The 21,773-nt window shown below is 42.8% G+C and overlaps 1 protein-coding gene and 1 long non-coding RNA gene across 2 annotated transcripts in view; both read right to left on the bottom strand.

The window, feature by feature from the left end:
- Positions 1-21,773, bottom strand: part of GPR176 (G protein-coupled receptor 176) — a 123,528-nt gene that overhangs the window by 94,530 nt on the left and 7,225 nt on the right. The gene's annotated exons all lie outside the window — the stretch shown is intronic.
- On the bottom strand, positions 2,274-3,007 carry LOC123583186. Its single transcript, XR_006704767.1, has 2 exons — positions 2,683-3,007; positions 2,274-2,451 (listed from the first exon to the last, which is right to left on the bottom strand). It is a non-coding gene; the product is annotated as an uncharacterized LOC123583186 (long non-coding RNA).

Genomic DNA, 21,773 nt, shown 5'->3' with positions numbered 1-21,773 from the left:
TGCTCTGTGAGAATAAACCATTCAGTCAATGGGTGAAAAACAGCACAGGCAGAGGTTCTAGAGAACCCTGCAACCCTGAGCAGGAATTACGCAGCACCAAACAATTATTTTCAAGAACAAATTGTCTCCTTTCTTCCTACCTTTGCTTGTCTAAAGGTTTTGAGTTTCTTGAGGACCTACCTTCCTAATGGAAAGTCTCACCCTCTCAAATCACACCACCTGGCTCAGTGATTCTCGATAGCAAAGATTTGAGGTTCTTCACCAAGAATCCTAAATCCTTCAAAAAAGGATGTCTGCCATCCTTGTCTCTGAGCTCTGCCATCGGTAGCTTCTCTAACCCCTTTCCTACCCTTCTTGAGGATGTAGACCTTTGCAATGCTTTGACATGCTTTCGGTTGCCAGAATCTTGTCCACTCAGTAAGCTTCCAGATCATTAACTATTAATGAGGCAACTAATGGCTTATAATCAATAGTCACCTATTGATGACTAATCCTCTGGATTAGTTAGGGAACTGGAACTCCAAGTAAGACCCTTACCTTCTCTGCTCTTTAATGTCTACCCCTCATGGCACACTGCCAACATTCCCGGCATTGCAAGGTTTAGGGCCTCTGCACCTCCAAGATGGAGACAATCCAGAGAGCAATTCTGCCTCCTCCACAATCCCTGCTTCACACCCAGGAAAGCTACAATGAGCCCATGCTATTTTCTTCATTGTCCCCAAATGGGGGAATGCCAGGGTCCCAAGAGATTGAAATTGGAAACTTCTGAATAGCTTTCAGTGGTATGTAAGCTCCCTGAGGGCAGAGACTTCATATGATTCACTCCTACATCCCCAATACCTAAAGCAGTGCCTGTCCATGGCAATGGACATAGTAAACAAATGTCCAAAGTAAACAAATGATACTAGAAAGAGCTACTCTGAGCATCTGCATAAGCCTTCCATGGGCTAGGCCTAAGGCACATCCCCTCAATCCTCCATTTACAGTGGCATGCAGGAGACTGACCCCAGCTTGGGAGAGCCGAATGTACACATCCCTTCCCAACTATGCACGTCATTGGTAGCTTGGCCACGGTGGGAGTATCTATGCCATGAAAACTGGCAAACACAACAAATCAGGGCTTTCTCCAGACAAAGCCAGTTGTTAAATACTTACCAGCCCACCACGGCCCTCAAGACTTACAAAGTCTCTGGGGCGCCTGGGTGGCGCAGTCGGTTAAGCGTCCGACTTCAGCCAGGTCACGATCTCGCGGTCCGTGAGTTCCAGCCCCGCATCAGGCTCTGGGCTGATGGCTCAGAGCCTGGAGCCTGTTTCTGATTCTGTGTCTCCCTCTCTCCCTGCCCCTCCCCCGTTCACGCTCTGTCTCTCTCTGTCCCAAAAATAAATAAACGTTGGAAAAAAAAAAAAAAAAAAAAAGACTTACAAAGTCTCTTTTCTGTGGACATAAAGGCAAAAAAGAATTAAGGTGAGTTTTTGACGGCTCCAAGCTAGAAAATAAAGCAGTATTTGTCAACTTATTTTGTAAAAGTACCAATTCACACCAGTCTGTGATCCAGGCTCTTGCCGGTCTATATGGGAGAAATCACATGAAAACTGAAGGGACTCCCCTCTGATGACAGTCCCCATTTGCAGAAAGTTACAGTTAATGAGAGTTGACTGAACAAAGAGAAAAATCTGACAACAGGGGTGAATGGAAGGCTGAGGAGATGAGCCTTAGGCCCAACCCACTGGCAGCCTGTAGAAATGTTAAGCATAGAACTCTTGGAGCAGAGCAGTATAGAAACATATATCCTGATTTTGACTGCAATTTATACTTTTTATCTTATTTTCAAAGGTATTTATAGCATTTACTATGTGCCAGCCACTAGTCAATTTGCTTTAGCAAACATTTACTCATTATTCTAGCTACAAATACCACACATGCACAAATATTCAATATAACCCAGACAAAAGAAACTCTACTGGCCCTGACCCTTTTGTTCATGAAAAACCAGAAACTTAAATCTGCTCACCATCCACTTAATGGCTCTGGGTTTGTTAATGGTAAGAACTGGCACTAAGGTCCACGGAACCACGGATGGCCTTGCTTAGATCTCCTTCAGGGCCCCAGACTAAACGTGGCATATATGTCCCTTCAGATATACAACTGTGGAGTTTACTGGAATAAGAAAGAACCCAAGGGACAGGAAGCAGTCAGTGTTGCTACAGGCCTTCTCCTTTTTGAAGAGGTAGAAAACTGGATTAGAAAACCTTTAAGTTTTTTTGTATGACACCTTAGCGAGGCTGCAGGGATGGCCACTGCTCTCCAAGCTCCACCATGCCGCTGAAGGACAACAACAAGAAGAAAGATGCCGGAAAGTCAGCCAAAAAAGACAAAGACCCAGTGAATCTGGGGGCAGGGCCAAAAAGAAGAGGTGGTCCAAAGGCAAAGTTTGGGACAAGCTCAATAACCTGGTCTCGGGGCGCCTGGGTGGCTCAGTCGGCTGAGTGTCCGACTTCAGCTCAGGTCACGATCTCGCGGTCCGGGAGTTCAAGCCCCGCGTCAGGCTCTGGGCTGATGGCTCAGAGCCTGGAGCCTGTTTCCGATTCTGTGTCTCCCTCTCTCTCTGCCCCTCCCCCGTTCATGCTCTGTCTCTCTCTGTCCCAAAATTAAATAAACGTTGAAAAAAAAAAAAAAAAAACCTGGTCTTGTTTGACAAAGCGACATATAACAAACTCTGTAAGAAAGTTCCGAACTATAAGCTTATAACTCCAGCTGCTGCCTCTGAGAGACCGAAGATTCGAGGTTCCCTGGCTGAGACAGCCCTTCAGGAGCTCCTTATTAAGCTGGTTTCAAAGCACAGAGCTCAAGTAATTTACACCAGGAACACCAAGGGTGGAGATGCCCCAGCTGCTGGTGGAGATGCGTGGACAGATCCCACCAACTGTTTATTTTGGAAAAGAAAACTTCACTAAATGAAAGAAAGAAAGAAAGAAAGAAAGAAAGAAAGAAAGAAAGAAAGAAAGAAAGAAAGAAAGAAAGAGAGAGAAAGAGAGAAGGAGAAAGAAAGAAAGAAAGGAAGGAAGGAAGGAAGGAAGGAAGGAAGGAAGGAAGGAAGGAAGGAAGGAAGGAAAAGAGAAAACCTTTTCTTCCAGCTATGTAACCATGATGATAATAATTAGAAAACAAAACTACAAAGCTGGTTTTATGTGTTCAGAAATTACACCACTAGGGGCGCCTGGGTGGCTCAGTCGGTTGAGCGCCTGACTTTGGCTCAGGTCACGATCTCACAGTTGGTGGCTTCGAGCCCCACGTCGGGCTCTGTACTGACAGCTCAGAGCCTGGAGCCTGTTTCGGATTCTGTGTCTCCCTCTCTCTCTGCCCCTCCCCGACCCACATTCTGTCTCTCTCTCTCTCTCTCCCTCTCCCTCTCTCTCAAAAATAAACATTAAAAAGAAATTATACCACTGATAAGAAATTATCTTCCAAACCCTGAACTTAGTATTGACAATAAATAACAAAATTTTCTCATAGAGTAACTGATATGTCAGCATCGTCTCATTATGCTATTTTTGAGCCAAAATAGGTTATAGCACCAGAATGAGACTAAAATACAATATTAGGTGGAAGTTTTCAATCAAAGAGAAAACAATAGTCTACCTAAACCATTTAAGCTATCAAGAAAGACCGATTCTCAAGCAGCTTGAATTTTGGAATTCAAGCACATAAAACCATTATTTAATTTTCTTGCCAATCTATGGTCTATATCCTTCTACTTTATCAGAAAGTTAATCAGAATGTCTATTGAGCCCATACTATGTGCTACCACTGGACTAGATGCCACAGGAAAAAAGAAAGTATAAAGCACAATCCGTGCCCTTAGAAATGAGATTTACTTAGATGAAGAGAGAGAGAAGGCCTTCCACGCAGGAGGAACAGCACAAAGAAAGGAGAAATAGGCTATGAGAGAAGGTTAAGGAGACCAATTTCTTACAGCAAGAAACCATCTTGGGTAGATAGGGTAGAGTCAAGCAGAAAAGTTGAAGTGAATAGAAAAGGCAAGGGGCAAACAGGTAGGTAAGTAACACAACTTGATAAAGTTGTGGTTAGAGAAGCCGGCAGGGTATGGGGAGGAAGGAGAGATGGTGAGTTTCTATTGGAACTTATGTATTTGCCATTGCAATGGGTTAAACCCTGTCCCCCTAAAAAGATATGTCCAAGTCCTAACCCCAGCTCTTCCCGGCTATGAATGTGACCTTATTTAGAAACACGATCTTTGCAGATATGGTCAAGATGAGGCCATACTATGGGGCGCCTGGGTGGCGCAGTCGGTTAAGCGTCCGACTTCAGCCAGGTCACGATCTCGCGGTCCGTGAGTTCGAGCCCCGCGTCGGGCTCTGGGCTGATGGCTCAGAGCCTGGAGCCTGTTTCCGATTCTGTGTCTCCCTCTCTCTCTGCCCCTCCCCCGTTCATGCTCTGTCTCTCTCTGTCCCAAAAATAAATAAACGTTAAAAAAAAAAAAAAAAAGATGAGGCCATACTGGATTAGAGTGGGCCTCAAATCCAATGACTAGCATCCTTTTTAGGAGAGGACACACACACAGAACAGACACAGGGAGGAAGGCCATAGGAAGACAGAAGCAGAATCTGGAGCAGCGTGGCTACAAACCAGGAAATACCAGTGATGTGGGAGCCATTACGAGGCAGGACAGAGGCACGGACAAGGTGCCTCCAGGGCCTCCAGAAGGAACCGACCCAGTGGACACCTCGATTTGAGACTTCTGGTTTCCTGAACTGTGAGAGAAGAAACTTCTGTTATTTTAAACCACTCAGTTTGTGCTAATCTGTTACAGCAGCCCTAAGAAACTCATGCAGGGCACCTGGGTGGCTGTCGGTTAAGCATCCAACTTAGGCTCAGGTCATGATCTCCTGGTTTGTGAGTTCGAGCCCCGTGTCGGGCTCTGTGCTGACAGCTCAGAGCCTGGAGCCTGCTTCAGATTCTGTGTCTCCCTCTCTCTCTGCACCTCTCCTGCTCATACTCACTCTCTCTCTCTCTCAAAAATAAATAAACATTAAAAAAATTAAAAAAAAAAAAAAAAAAGAAACTAACGCAGCCATGTTCTGTACAGGAACTGTGTGAAAACGGAAAAAATCAGACGTGACATTTCATTATTCCCTGATTCATTTATTAAAAGTACCATTTTATGCCTTCTTTTGAGGTGGCTCACAGGCCTCAAATTATATTCATTACACTGACAATTTGGAGTATCAAGAATATTGATCCCTCTCTGTCTCTCTTACTTCTCTCATCAGCCCATTCTCATATAACTGAAACACACATTAAATTCACAGAGCTGTGAATTACAAGCTTTGATACTAGGTGAAAACCAATATAGATATAATGACCAGTTAGGCCAAGCTTTCCACCGCCTGTAGTAATTTCCTATTAGTTTGTTTTTTAATTCAAAGAATTACTTTTAAAAAACACAACACTGTTTTCCCCTCTACCTTTCACTTTCATACATACGTTTTTAAGGCAGTTTTCAAAAACAAGAGCATTAGGCTAGATGTTCACACATACAAATTCTGTCTCACAATAAACACACACCACTCAATAAAAGTTTATTTTCCTTTTTTTTTTTTTTTTAAACAGATAATGGAGGTGGTTGAGCACTTAATTATATGGTATGGACAATGGATATGTTAAAGCAAAGACCAAAACCATTAACAATATTTGCCAGTCATTGTGCTATGTGCTTTGCATATATTAACCCATATCCTCCTACCATTAGGATATAGATAAATAAGAAAACTGAAGCTCAGTTACATTATTTATCCTTCACTCTATTTTGGTTATCAAACACTTCAAGAACCACTATTAAAAATGTACAAATAAAATTCTGTAACACCCTTCCCAAGAAACCATCCCATGGAAATAGCGAGTTGGACAAAGATTTTTTTTTAATTAAAAGATCTTTATCACAGCACTACTTATCATGGTTTTAACCAAGAAACACCACAAATGTCCAAAAATATAAGAATGACTAAATGATTGGGGTGCCTGGGTGGCTCAGTGGGGTAAGCATCCAACTCTTGATTTCAGCTCTCGTCACGATGTTACGGTTCATAAGTTCAAGCCCCACTTTGGGCTTTGGGCTGACAGCACAGAGCCTGCTTAGGATTCTCTCTCTCTCTCTCTCTCTCTCTCTCTGCCCCTCCCCTGAGAGAGCATGTGCATGCTCTCTCTCAATTAATAAGTAAACTTAAAAAAAAAAGTTTAGAAAATGATTAAATAATTAAATAAATAATTTCATAAACATAAATATGAAATGGGGCTTTCAAAGAATGTCTACTGATAAGAAAGTGCTCATATGTTATATGAACATTCATTCTTCATAACCTTCTAGGCTTTCAAAATTCTTTACTATTTTATAATGAGAAAAAAATTATTTTAAAAATAATAAAAGCTAGCTCAAAGACAAAATGCTAGCAAGTGGCTGAATGAGGACTTACACACAGAAATATGTGATTCTAGGGGCGCCTGGGTGGCTCAGCTGGTTGGGCATCTGACTTCGGCTCAGATCATGAACTCACATAGGGCCCCACCACTGGCAGCACGGAGCCTCCTTGGGATTTTCTCTCCCTCTCTCTCTGCCCCTTCTGTGCTCTCTCTCTCTCAAAATAAATAAATAAACTTAAAAAATTAAACACAAATAAAATAAAAGGAACTATCTGATTCTTAAGCCCTGTGGCCCACTAACCGATACTAATCTTATCTAAAATCCTATTTTTATCCCAGGAACATTATTTTCAAAAGAGAAATAATTTGGCACGGGCAAGTACTATTTCACAAAATAGACTATTATGACTATAGCTGTGGGTTCTTGGTTTTGTGGCACAACCTACCAGACACACAGTTCAGTTCAAATAAATATATTATGCTGAAAGGTAACATACACCGAAAGAGTCATTACCCAGAGACAGACTGACCGGGAAATCAGGGAAGAGAATGGAGACCAGAGCTCCAACTCAGGCATTTCGGCTAGAAAGTAATTCATCCACAGTTCCACCTCCCTGGAGAAAAGGAAATTATATGAGTACATGCTATATCCTTAATGAAGCTGACAATTCTTATTCTCTTTTGCATGCCTTTCTCTATAGTCACAGGAACATAGGACACAATGTGACCCAGCAGGCACAAAACTTCACCATAAAACACAATTCCTTAAGAAAAGCAAAGGTTATTTCCCACATTGAATTTTAAATATTTCACGTATTTTATATTTCCTCCACACACATTTACAGAATACCTATTATGTTCAAAGGATTAAGACTTATCTCTGAAACACACACATTAAGATCATTGGGCAAATAAGGTTTCAAATCTATTGCCCTTCGATCTCCACCTTTCACCATCCCTTAGTATATCTGCAAGTGTCATAGCAACGACACATCTGGTGGCAAATTGCATTTGTTGCCTGAGAGATCATAACCACACCTATGGGACATATTTTTAAATTTTATTAAAAATTTTTATCTGATGTGAGTCTAGTTTCTTTTGGACTTCACTTATTTCAAGTCCTGAGCCTCTCTAGTTTGAATAATCAGCTAATAATCCATCAAGTCCTCAGTGTTGGCATCTTTTCAGGCAGCTCTCCATCTGTATTCCCTGCTACTGTCAAGTAACCCCAATTAGTTTAGTGATTTACAAGAGGCTCCTCTCTAAGCCAGCAAGTGACCTTGTCTGTTACTCTGCACCCACGGGCAGGCAATGCAAGACGCCGTCAAGGTTCTGAAGTATCATCTGAAAACCTCACCGTTCACACTGTCTCTGTGGACCACATTAGTGAAAATATTCTCATCTGATAAAACTTGTCGTTTTTATTTTATTGCTTCATTCCCATGAAGCTATGTCAATGAACATTGTACAGGTCAGCTGGAATAATTCATACAATGATAAACTAATTAAAAATATTTTACCTCAGGGCGCCTGGGTGGCTCAGTTGGTTGAGCCTCCGACTCTTGATTTTGGCTGAGGTCATGATCTCACGGTTCGTGAAATCAAGCCCCGCATGGGTCTCTGTGCTGATAGCATGGAGCCTACTTGGGATTCTCTCTTTCCCTCTCTCTGCCTCTCCCCCATGCACGTGCTCCCTCTCTCTCTCTCTCTCTCTCTTTCTCTCAAAAATAAATAAATAGGGGCGCCTGGGTGGCGCAGTCGGTTAAGCGTCCGACTTCAGCCAGGTCACGATCTCGCGGTCCGTGAGTTCGAGCCCCGCGTCGGGCTCTGGGCTGATGGCTCAGAGCCTGGAGCCTGTTTCCGATTCTGTGTCTCCCTCTCTCTCTGCCCCTCCCCCGTTCATGCTCTGTCTCTCTCTGTCCCCCCAAAAATAAATAAACGTTGAAAAAAAAATTAAAAAATAAATAAATAAATAAATAAAAATAAATAAATAAATAAATAAATAAATAAACTTAAACAAAAGAAAATAAAAGTATCTTCCCTCTTCATTTAGAGAGTGATGAGTATTAAGTATGCCCTTTTTAAAAAATAAGATTTGTGGGGGCGCCTGGGTGGCTGAGTCGGTTAAGCATCCAACTTTGGCTCAGGTCATGATCTTGCAGTTTGTGGGTTTGAGCCCCGTGTCAGGTTCTGTGCTGACAGCTCAGAGCCTGGAGCCTGCTTCAGATTCTCTGTCTCCCTGTCTCTATGCCCCTCACCTGCTCATATTCTGTCTCTCTCTCTCTCTCTCTTTCTCAAAAACAAATAAATGTAAAAAAAAAAAAATTTAATAAGATTTATGGTGACTTTGCCAAGTGACTTTGTATCCTTAAAATCCTTCAATACAACTGACCACCATCATGTCAGGTTAATACCTCCTTCCAATAATTCTACAGTTATAGCTGCAGCCTAAAGGGGGAAAAGCACCAATACACCTCATTTCAATCATTCTTGAATTATACAAATAACAAATATAAATAGAGATATTAACTTAAGTTTTTTTTTAATTTCTTTAATGTTTATTTATTCTTGAGAGAGATTGAGACACAGCATGAATGGGGAAGAAGCAGAGAGAGAGAGGGAGACACAGAATCTGAAGCAGGCTCCAGGCTCTCAGTTGTCGGCACAGAGCTCGACACGGGGCTCAAACTCACGAACCTCAAAACCATGACCTGAGCCGAAGCCGGACACTTAACCAACTGAGCCACCCAGGCGCCCCTTAAGTTTCTAAGGAAAGAAAGAGAGAGAGAGAGAGAGAGAGAAAGGAATATCTGAAGAATGAGGGAAATTAGCCAGGTACTAAGGCAGGGAAGAGCTTTTATGGACAAATAAACAACACAAGCAAAGGCAAGGAGACTGGAAACAAAATAATGTGCCCTGGGAACAACAAGTAGACTGGAATTCCTGGAGTGTTAGATGAGTGGGCTGGTGAAGGAAATAGGAGCCAGGTTGTGGAATGTCACTATAAGGAGCCAGAAGGATTGGGGAGCCATGGAAGGGTTTCTAAGAGGAGAGTGACATGATCAGAGTCGCTGGTTGAGGAATAATCAGGAGCGACTAAAATGGAAGCATGAAATATAAGGCTATTCTCCCAAGAAGTCTGCGAACAGAAAAAGGAAGAAAGGCACTATAAGGTGAAAGATACAAGAAGGATGGGGCAAAGGAGTGGGAGTAAGAGACACTGAAAATAACGGAACGAGGGAGATAACTGTTGGAGTATACAGATGCTGATGAGTTTATAAGTGTTGAAATAAGAGACCTCCACCAGAGATCTCCTTCCTGCTCTAGCGGAGCACTCAAATCTAGATCTGTTACCGAGAACACCAAGTTTTGTAGTTCCTACCTACACAGCGTGAATAGTTTGAGGACCGACAGCACCTAGTAGTTTCTTAGAAAGGCAGAATCTCAGGCCCTATCCCAGACCTCCTGAATCAGAACCTGCAATGTAACAAGACCCCTAGCAGATTCACTCACACATTAAAGTCTGAGAAGCACTATTCCAGACCAACTCTGGAGAACTTTAAGGAATTATGGAGAAGAGGAAAGGAACCAGAAGACTGGAGACATGGAAAAGAGGAAGAAGAAAAATATAGCAAAACTCACCTTGGCCAATCTGACATAGAATTAATTATTGACAGGAAGGCCAGAAGTAATCACTGGGAGCCAGCCCAGATGCACTAAGAATCAATCATACCAGAATCTCCTTATTTTCTTATATCAGTAAGCCTAGGAGATATAGTAGACATGATATACCTGGCTTTCAGTAAAATATCTGAGAGGGTGTCTCCAAATGTTTTTGTAAACAAGATAAAGAAATATAACCTGAGAGTTCTAGTTAATAATTTGTTAACAATTATTCCAAAAGGGTTTTTGAATAGTAAATTAAAACTAACCTCAATGACCAGATCACTAGTCACAAGATCTCCAACCTTTTCTCCCTATACCATTCAATAATTTTTTTGAGAATTTAGATGAATGATGAATTTAAAAAGATGATAAAACCAAAGTACTAAGCTGGGCTCCTAAACTGAATCAAAACAAGAATGATGAAAAAGAAGCATAACAGCAGTACATGAAATAAAAGCTTGGGAGTTTCAGGAGATGTTCAATTCAATATGAGTCTACATACTGATGTTAACATGAAGTTAACAGTGTACGTGAGTTCAATTCAACCTATATGCCAAACTCCCCAACAGCGCAAGACTCATGGTAAGATTATAAAGAGGCAGGGGCACCTGTGTGGCTCAGTTGGTTAAGTGTCCGACTTTAGCTCAGAGCATGATCTCACCGTTTGTGAGTTCAAGCTCCGCAGCGGGCTCTGTGCTGACAGCTCAGAGCCTGGAGCCTGCTTCCGAGTCTGTGTCTCCCTCTCTCTCTGCCCTTCCCCTGCTTGCTCACTCTCTCTCTCGCTCTCTCTCTCTCTCAAAAATAAGGATTAAAAAAAATAAAAGGTTACAAAGGGGCAGCTAAACTAGATTTTTGCATTCTATATCTTGAGACAGTACACAAAGATCCCACAGTCAAAATTAAAGATACCTAATATTAACAATAAAAAGGCCTAAGAAGAACACCAAATTGCAGTGGAGTAGACTTTTAAAGCTGCCCAACTGCTCCCTTGTTGTTCGTATTCTAGCAAGAGATTTGCACACCACAGTACTCTCCAAAGCCAAATGGCCCTGAATTGGTCCTTCTGGTCACTCACTTGCCCCCTCTGTTCTCCTTGGTGCCAGGCTAAAAATGACCCGTAACTATATTATGTGAACTCCCATATCTAAACTGCCTGGGGCTCTTTTGATAAAGACTTAGTTTCCCAGTTTGGGACTCTTGCTGCACATATACTGGATATTTGGAGGACACGCTCAGGCTTAAAACATTTCAGGGACACTGGAAAGTCCACAGTGGTGGCAGGTGGGTGGAATTTCAAGACCTCAATTATAGAGGCATCAAGAAGTCCCAGAAGGGGGAGGCTGGGTGGCTCAGTTGGTGAAGCATCCAACTTTGGCTCAGGTCATAATCTCCAGGTCCATGGGTTCTAGCCCCATGGTTGGGCTCTCTGCTGACCCCTCGGAGCCTGGTACCTGCTTTGGATTCTGTCTCTACCCCTCCCCCACTCACACTCTGTCCCTCTCTCATAAATAAATAAAGATTTAAAAATTAAAAAAAAAAAAAGTCCCAGAAGGTAGAGCACAGCACGACCAAAATGGCTGACGGCAAAGCAGCCCAAGACACTAGGGGTGAGTATATGATGAATCCCCATGAGATGGTGCAAATTGTCTACATTTTTGGTTTCAATCTCAGTGGAAATTCTGAAAAAATGTCTTGAGTCTGCATAATTAGGATGACTTGGTGTTTGCCAATTTACGTGGCTTCGGACAGTTCTCTCATGTTTCCTTTCGACAGTCAAGTATTCCAGCTGAACCTCATAATGAAACATTAGGTGGAGAGGCAGAGACCACACATGTACAAGGGAGGAGTCACATAACCCTCCACGGCTTTTACAAAAGGGTCTGTCTCAAAAGGCAACTGTCAGAAACCCCCCCTCTTGCCTTTTTAAATAAATAATTCTGTTATTACCTATAGGATATATATTGAGATGGAGACGGTCAGCAGGGGAGGAATTAGGAAATCAGATTACTTCATTCATAAAACTTTAAGGTAAGTTCCTTTGTCTAAGTCCGATTTGAGAAGAGGCTCGGTCTATTCATAATTAGGGTATGTATTCTCTCCACGGTACCTTCAGACCTTAAGCAACACTTGCCATTAAAAGATGGGTGGATAGAACTGGTACCAAGAACACCAAAATTAAATTCCTACTCCCCCCCCAACAACTTTCTTTGCAAGAGTAAGTCTGAAGGCAACGTTATTACTCCCCTAGAAGTTGGGGCGAGGCAGGGGGAATGTCTTCTAATGGTTCAAGCACTTACCTTAAATAACTAGTCGTCTCCCTTCTATAACCTGGGAGTGTGCATGATGCCCACCTGTCATCTCCAGACTAAGAAGTCAGCCAGGCATCCCTTAGATCAATGTGTAAGTGTGAAACACCAGCATCAAAATCACAGAAAGTGTTCATTAAAAATATAGACACTTAGGACTTTAAGATACAAAACAGATGAACCTAGGGGAAGGTAAGCAAAAATAATATAGAAACACAGAGGGGGACAAAACATAAGAGACTCTTAAATATGGAGAACAAACAGAGGGTTACCAGAGGGGATGTGGGAGGGGGTATGGGCTAAATGGGTAAGGGGCACTAAGGAATCTACTCCTGAAATCATTGTTGCACTATATGCTAACTAACTTGGATGTAAATTTAAAAAATAAATTAAATAGGGGAGCTTGGGTGGCTCAGTTGGCTGAGCATCCAACTTCGGTTCATGTCATGATCTCACAGTTAGTGAGTTCAAGCCCCGCATCAGGCTCCGTGCTGGCAGCTCAGAGCCTGGAGCCTGATTCAGATTCTGTGTCTCCCTCTCTCTCTCTGCCTCTCCCCCACTTGTGCTTGCTCTTTCTCTTCTCTCTCTCTCTCTCAAAAATAAATAAATAAACTTTTTAAAAAATTAAATTAAAAATTAATTAAAATTTAAAACAAACAAACACATAAATAAATAAATAAATAAATAAATAAATAAATAAATAAATAAAAATATAGACACCAAGACTCCATGTCTAACCCACCAAACGAAACTTCTGATGGTGGAACTCAGGAATCTGCATTTCTTAAATTTATTTTTTAAAGGTTTATTCATTTTTTCAGAGACAGAGAGAGACAGAGTGTGGGAGGGAGAAGGGGCAGAGAAAGAAGGAGACACAATCTGAAGCCGGCTGCTGTCTCCGAGCTATCAGCACGGAGCCCGATGTGGGACTCGAACTCACAGGCTGTGAGATCATGACCTGAGCTGAAGTCAGCCGCTCAACCGACTGAGTCACCCAGTCGCCCCAGGAATCTGCATTTTTAACAAGTGATCTTTATGCACAGGAGGTTTAAGAATCTCTGCCTCACAATTACAACCACAAAGAGAGGCAGTAAACCCATCACCGAACAGCAGGGCCAGGTTAGAAGCTACCTTTCCTAAACACCTGATGTGATCCTCACTAGCTAGAGCCCACTGACTTGCTACTAACCAGAAAAATGATTTGGTGCTCTTCAGAGAAAAGTCCCATGTACTCTTAAGAATAACAGCATCCCACAGAGAAACAGGCAGTTAACTCTCTAGCCCCTAATCCTGACCTTCACATGGGCTTCATTTTAGGGCTTCTGATAATTTGTACAATCATTGCTGCTAAAGATTTGCAGCCTTGGGAGAAGGCCATGGAAACAACGGGACAAATACAATAGGTGCTATTCTCATCAGTTAGAAGGTCTGAAAACCAAAATTTGATTATTTTGTCTCTGCTTGAGTCTCGCTTGAACTCTGTGTTCCTGGAAATTAAATTCACACTTAGGTGGACTTCGGAGAGTTATTCTTTCCTTTCCATTTAGCAGCCGTGGGAAGTGTTTCTTGCCCTAAGAAACTGCCCAGGAAGACCCAACAAAACGTAGCTGTAATTAAAGGTGCAAATGAGCACACAGGGATACCCAGGGAATCAAGGAGTAAATATCTCAGACCCTCTAACACAAAGCAGAGATGTCCTCAAACATTCTCACTCAGAAAATACAAAATCACTATTAATACAAGGCATTCGCTCAATTACTCTATTTGGAACAAGTAATAAGTTACTTGATTCAGAATTTTGTTTGGCAAAGGCACAATGACCTGAAATTACCTCAGTCAATGTTACTTTGGACTTCCTATAAGAGTCATCTGATGGAATAATTGAGAAAGAAGGCAACAGTATCATTCACCATTCCTGCCCTAAAGAAACCAGTTACTGGCCTTGTGGCTTAGGGTGAAATTTCAGGGGCCATGTCATGCAGGAGTTGGGGGGTTAGGGGGGAAGCACAGTGTCTCGTTCACAGAGCTTAGAAGTCATGGTGATGGGCCCTGAAAAACTGGATGAGAAGATTCTAAAATGTTTCCCCAACAAAAACAGTTGCAGATGTCAAAGAGGTATGAGCAAAACTGCTTCATAATTTTTAAGTAGAAAAGAAGTATTTCTAAATTAACATACTATTTAGTCCCTGGAATTGGGAAAATTTTACCAAGGCATCAAGATACCATAAATACCAGAGTAAGGTATCAGAATAAGATGCGAATTTTTCAAAGTTATGGTTCAATGGTTACAACACTTGAACTATCACCTGTCTGGAGGGTATACAAGAATAGACAGGGAGCTATGGGTGGGCACCGAGTCCTACCCACCAAGAAGAGAAGGGAGGGCGTTGCCCATCTTTCCTCAAGCCTAGTGAGTAAGGGGGGGTTCAGCAAGCCCATGCAGACAGCTTTGATGTGTGTCCTCTGCAATCGGGGCTTATAGTGAATTATGACTAGTTCCTCTCTGAGAAACTTAAAGGGCCAGAGATGGGCTGATGAGTACTCAAAGAAGAAGCTACAGGGGGCAGCCTGCACTCTCAGAATTCATCATATGTGTTCCCTTGTACCAGGTGAGGGCCAAGGAGTGAAAGCAATGGCCTGGGGTCATGACAGTTGTCCAAGAGGGCCACCTGCAGGGGCAAACAGCCCTCAACAGAGAGAAGCTGGAGGTTCAGCAGCATTCAAAGGACCAAGGACAGAGTAAGCTACCAACTATGAATATGGGAAGGCATCACCACTATCAAGGGACAAGTGACAGTCCAGAGAGTATGAACCCACTTACACCAGGATGCATCTTTATGGCTTTTTTCTGGCCCTCCTACATCTCTGTATTCCACCCCTGCATCAACCAAGCCCCACCTCAGCACCAATCCTGGAGGGCCAAGAAACCTTGGCCAGAAGCTCAAGATGGAAAAGGAAGCCAACCAGACTCTCTTGTCCAACTTCAAGCTTCTCCCAGGCAATAGGCCTGGACTGGGGATTGTGAGGAGGGGACAAGTTTTCATTTTCTATGAAGTTTGGAGCTTTGCCTCTTTCATCGGACTGCACATCTTATGTACTAAATCAAAAGTGTTTCGTGACTTAAGAACAGAAAAGTTGTGGAGTCGCCCATATGCTTTGATTCCAGAGGGTCATGTAAAGAGAATTGAAATAAAAAGGAACAATAAACCACAGATACAGACAACAATTTGGATGAACCTCCAGGGAAGTAATACTGGATAAAAATGCCAATCCCCGAAGTGTTATTATTTTTATATATCCCCAAAGTGTTATATTATTATTCCATTTATGCACAGCTCTTGAAATGACAAATTTATAGAAATGGAGATCATATAACTCTTGGTTGCCAAGAGTTAAGAAAAGGGTAGGAGCCAGAGGAAAGTGGATATGGTTATGACAAGGTAACAAAAAGAACCCTTGCAGTGATGTATCTGGATTACATCAATATCCTGGTTGTGATACTGCACCCAGCATACACACATACCACACGTGTACTATTGCGGGAAACCAGGCAGAGGATACACGGCACGCCTGTATTATCTTCTAAAACCGCACATGAATCTACGATTAGCTTAAAATAAAAAATTAAAGTTTTGAAAAGGTGCTGAAAGCTGTGTATGCACAAGTGGATGGAACAAGTGATGACCAGACTGCATTGCATCGATTCACATTCTATCAGCTGAAGGTGCTCTTTTGTAGAACCCACTGCATTCAATGTTGTGCAACACTCGGGGTTTTCAACCTACTATCTGTCCACTGCTTTGGTGTAGTAGTTTACTAGGGCTGCCAAAACAAAGGACCAGAAACAAGATGGCTTAAAGCCACAGAAATGTCTTATCTTGCAGTTAGATAAGATAGAAGTCTGAAATCCAGGTGTTGGCAGGGCCGTGCTCCCTCTGACACCTGTAGGGGATCCCTCCTTGCCTCTTCCCCACTTCTAGCGGCTCTTTAGTGTTCCTTGGCTTCACAGCCATGAAACTCCAAACTCTGCCTTCATCACATAGTGTTCTCCAGCACATAGTGTGTCTCTGCCTTTTTGTGGTCTTTATAAGGACACTAGTTGTGTTGGATTAAGGATCCACCCTACTCCATTATGACCTCATTTTAAGCAATGACATCTACAACAGCCCTATTTCCAAATAAGTATGGTCACCTTCTGAGGTACCAGAGGTTAGGACTTTTACATATCTTTCTCTCTCTCTCTTTTTGGTGGGGAGGGCACATAATTCAACCCATAACACTTGGCTGAGTGAAAATATCTTATTTGTTGTTTTCAGACTTCTTGAACACTCCCATCCGTCCACTGAGCTTCCCGGATGGACAGGAGGAAGGAGTATTTCCAGAATAGTTGGTAGAAACTCACGGGCACCACTCTGATCTCACACAGCTAGGAGCCATCTGTCTCAGTATAAACAGTCAAACGCCACCTGTAGCTCCCTGATGACAACACTATCTCTCAGCCACTCTCCCATAGGCTGGGTCATGCCCAAGCTGCTTCAAGCAATAATTTTGACTTTGTCTCGGATCCAAAAGCTTTTAAAGCTAGAGTGACATCCCCACACACATTATGCTGCCTGGTTCAAAATGCTGCCTGTCTGATTTCATAGACTCACTCTTAAATCAGGCTATAACTCCTGTCCTTGTGAATTTCCTATCAAGAGACCTGTTGTCCCTCCAAATATCTGGCTTCTGTGAGCACTCTCCAGGCCACTGGATATGATTATGTGTGGCTGAGTCCTGGCTTTGGGCAAAATTCATGTTCCTTTCCAGAAAACTCCTAAGCTGCATGCAAATCAAGACAGTGGCTATTTAATTCTTTGGTCTGGTTAATGGTCCCTAAGCATTTCACTCAATTAACTAATCAGTACTTACTGAGCACCAACTACATGCCAGGTACCATTCTAGATGCTAGTGAATGAAACAAAGTCTCTGTCCTCATGGAGGACATCCTGCATCCTAATGGAGAGGATGATGTGATAAAAGTGAAGGGGGGACTAGTTTAGGTAAGCTATCTTGGAGAGGGTGACGTCTGAGCTGCAGTTTAAAGGAGGAACACACGCCAGCCACAGAACACGCCTAGGGAAGAATATTCCAGGGCAGAGAGAACAGCAAAGACAATACCACAGCCTTTAGTAGTATTTAAATTGACATGTTAGGGGCTCCTGGGTGGCTCAGTCAGTTAAGCATCCTACTTCGGCTGAGATCAAGATCTCATGGCTCGTGGGTTTAAGCCCCATGTCAGGCTCTGCACTGACAGCCTGGAGCCTGCTTCAGAATCTGTGTCTGCCTCTCTCTCTTAAAATAAATAAACTTAAAAATTTTTTAATTGATATGTTAAAGAAACTGAAAGATGGTTTGGAAGCTGTTGGAGGATAAGTATCTCTGCTTTGCTCCTCTCCACTTTCTGCCACTTGTTCTGTGCCTTCTGCCTTTATATTATCTGTTTAACGTGACAATGCCCACAAGAGTCTGGCCCAGGTTCTTCCTTGCACTTGGAGGCCTGGACCTCGTACTAACAAAGCCCCTGTTCTCCCCTCCATGCCCTGGGCTTGGGTCAGCTGAGGATACACATTTCACCCCCACAGAAGGATTCTGCTTCAACAGTCCTGAGAGCCGGACATTGGCCATGGTGAATTTGAAGGAGAAAATGGAGAGCAGCCCACTCCCTCAACCATGGACCAAGCAAATGTCCAGAACTTCATCCACAGCCTCCAAGTGACTGGTGAGGGTTGTTCCCAGGACTCACCCACAGCCTTGCGCCATGACCTCCCAAACTCTCTTAGAAACAACTCAAGAAAGCAGAAGCCAGTTTACAACCCAGAGACTTGAGCTCAGGGCTCGTCTAACAGTGGCAACTTTTCCCTCTTCTAACACAGCCAGGTTTTTTCTTGCTACTAGGTTTTTGTATCAATTAACTACCGATAACGATGTATAAGTAACCGTTGGTTTTTTCCATAAAGATGTTTAACAGAGAGACAAAAAGAATGAGGCTAAATGCTGATTAGGAACAATTCCCACAGTATTTCCTGGCCCAGTAAAATTTCTGGCCTTCTGCCTCTGCACACACATGGGCTTTAACACCCCATGGCTTTCAGTCACCTTTATTTTCCTGGACCTGGATACAGCCTTCCACTGCTGACCTCTTGAACTACCAGACTTACATCCTGCTCCTGCTCAATTCTCAGAGCTCTGGGTTTCAGTAACTCTTCCTTCCTGGGCATCAGACTTCCAGGGCACCAGGCCCTGCCCGGCTGTGAGTGTGCTAATCAGCAAGTCACTATCCCTCTGAATCTGTTTACCCAAATGATGCATATGCATGGAAAGAAAAATACTACATAAATATATAGGTATATAGTAGATAGATAGATACATAGATAGATAGATACATAGATAGATATACAGACAGTATAGATATACTTAGTATAGATATAGATACCAGGATAGTTTTATTGTGTGTGACAGGAACCTATGTCATTCAAGTTTAAGCAAAAAAACCCTGAGACTTTGGGTTTTTCCGTTCATGTAATTGGGAAATACAAGCTCTTCCAGGGACTCCCACAATATCATGATGGTTTCTCTCTCATCCTCTCTCCCTCCTCCTCCCCCTCTCTCCTCTCACTCTCATGTCTGCTTGTCTCTCTGCCCTCATTCCCTCCGAAGCAGACAGCTCCTGGCTTCCTTCATCCCTGCTTAACAGCCCCTTTGGAAAAAGGTTTTTCTACCAGCATCTCTAATGTCAAGTACTCTGACCAAGCTTGGATCGCATGACCATCCCCGAACTAATCAGTGGGGAAAGGGAAATAGGATCCTGGGACCAGCAAGGCCTGGCTCATGTGCCCACCCTTGTCTCCCAGGGTGGGAGGCTCTACTGAGCACTGGGAAGGAGAGTCACATAAGGAACCACATGAAGTACAAAGCGGCAGGTATTAGTTTGATTCACTAAATATTCATTCCATAATCTTTCAACCAGCTGCTACCCTCTGCTATAAAGGCTGGAAAGCTAAAAATACTACTTTTCAGAGCCTTGCAGTTATGGTACAGGCTTATGATCTATATTCTGTCCAGAAGATGTTCCCAAGCAGACATGATTTATGTGAGGTGGAGGCTGGGTGCAGTGATCAGGTTCTTGTAAATACAAAAAACAAAAAAAAAAAAAAAAAAAAAAGACAGATGCTTTGGTTGTAGATCTGGGCCAGCTGTGCCCTAGGGTTCTAGAGTCGAATCCCTCGTCATTGGTAGTATATGATAATAGCTTCATAAATTCTGCTAGAACCAGTGGTATGACTGCGCATATTTGAGTGTCCCTGGTTCCCAGACTCTCCCATAAATTCTGAAAGTAACCTAATATCCTGTAATAAATTTCTTTCTTCATAAACTGGCTAGTTTGATGTAGAAGTACAACACCTTGCCCTGCTGCATTATGCAAAAATGTGCACATTATGTCCCACCACGAGAAAGCAAATACTTGCTCCCTGAGCCCCGTTCCCTCCCCCAAAATAAAAACATTAAAAGACTCAGGGTCCACTGTCTAGTTCTGGTCCACAAAACAAATGAAATCTTGAGACTTTCCTATAAGTCACTGACTCCTAATAAAAACAACTTTATTGATTCACAACCTTATTGACTCCTGCGATGCTGATGTGACACACTCTTAGAGGTTGTAACACTCGTGTAAGGTAACTACTTTTTTCCCCACAGCAAACACAGTAATTACAAACATGGTAGTCTTGTGGCTGCTTTTAAATACCTGTTGTACATTTCAATTGGCAATAGTCCCTCTAAAATCTGAACGCCCTTTACAAGTCAGCTTTGCAGGTAAAATGTTTCTCTTTACTGAATGCTTTTGTAGCTGTGTCTTCTTTTGACAATAGGCTCTGTTGTTTGCAACTAAAATCCCTGATGAATACTGGAAGGGAGGCTCACTGATAGACGTGCACACGTTATAGAAGGAGGGCAGTGTTATGTGGGGAAGAAAATGTGTTGAGAAAACAAAAACAGAAAATGTCGCTATACTATTTCATAAGGTTATCGTGACTGAATGGAACAATGTGGTTTATGCTATACACTGCAAAACCCAATGTAAATGTAAGGCAAAAGGAATATTCTTGACTGGTAGTTACCACACTGGCTGGTGAGTCACGGGTACCCTCACTGCACAGGAGACGCCCATCTCCTACTAGCAAAACCTTCCTAGTCTTTCCTCATTAAAGTAAACTGCCCACATGTAGTCTTCCTAGATGAGACCATTGTTTGTTTGTTTGTTTGTTTAATTTTGTTTTAATGTTTATTTATTTTTGACAGAGACAAAAACAGACTACGAGTGGGTTACGGGCAGAGAGAGAGGGAGACACAGAAGCAGAAGCAGGCTACAGGCTCTGAGCTGTCAGCACAGAGCCCGACGCGGGGCTCGAACTCACGAGCTGTGAGATCATGACCTGAGCCGAAATCGGACGCTCAACCGACTGAGCCACCCAGGCGCCAATGAGACCATTATTTGTAAATCAACACTGCATACAGAGTCATGTGTCCATGCAATAGGCATTGACTAAGCATCACTGGCAAAAAACTTCACGATCACAGGTCAGCGACAGGAGCACCAAAAGGACAGACAGGAAGGGAGTTTAAACTGGATACCCAATTCAGTGTAGCCATCAGCTCTTGAAGACATGGGAGAGAATGGCATGAGGAGAGGCATCAGAGGAGATTCAAATGTATGTGAACATTTTTTTTTTTAATTTTATTTAATCTGAGAGAGAACGCAGGCACCGGGCAGGGAGGTAGAAAGAGACGAGAGAATTCCAAGCAGGCTCTGTGCTGACAGTGCGAGCCCACGCGGGACTTAAACTCACTAACAGAGATGACTAAGCCTAAACCAAAAGTCAGATGCTTAACCAACTGAGCACCAAGGCGCCCCAGAAATAATATTTTTTAATCAAAGTCTAAAACTTTTAATAAACCATTGTTAGAAATGTATTTAAAGTGCTAAGGTGCCTTGATATTTGTGGATTAATCTGGAAGTTTTTCAGAGTGGCTCAGATTTGATGAAGCAAGATTTCACTGCAGGCCAGAAAAAACTATTTTCTGGGGCACCTGGGTGGTGCAGTATGTTGAGCCTGAGTGGGTCCAACTCTTGATCTGGGCTCAGGTCATGATCTCACAGTTCAGGAGTTCAAGTGCCACATCCGGCTGTGTGCTGATGGTACAGAGCCTGCTTGGGATTCTGTCTCTCCTTCGTTCTGCCCCTCTCCTGCTTGTGCTCTCTCTTATTCTCTCTAAATACATACATACATACACATACATACAAACTTAAAAAGAAAACTGTT

This window comes from Leopardus geoffroyi, chromosome B3, assembly GCF_018350155.1.
Source record: "Leopardus geoffroyi isolate Oge1 chromosome B3, O.geoffroyi_Oge1_pat1.0, whole genome shotgun sequence".
NCBI classification, from domain to species: domain Eukaryota; kingdom Metazoa; phylum Chordata; class Mammalia; order Carnivora; family Felidae; genus Leopardus; species Leopardus geoffroyi.
Note: the sequence above shows the minus strand (reverse complement) of the source record. Positions and strands in the feature narration are given on the sequence as shown.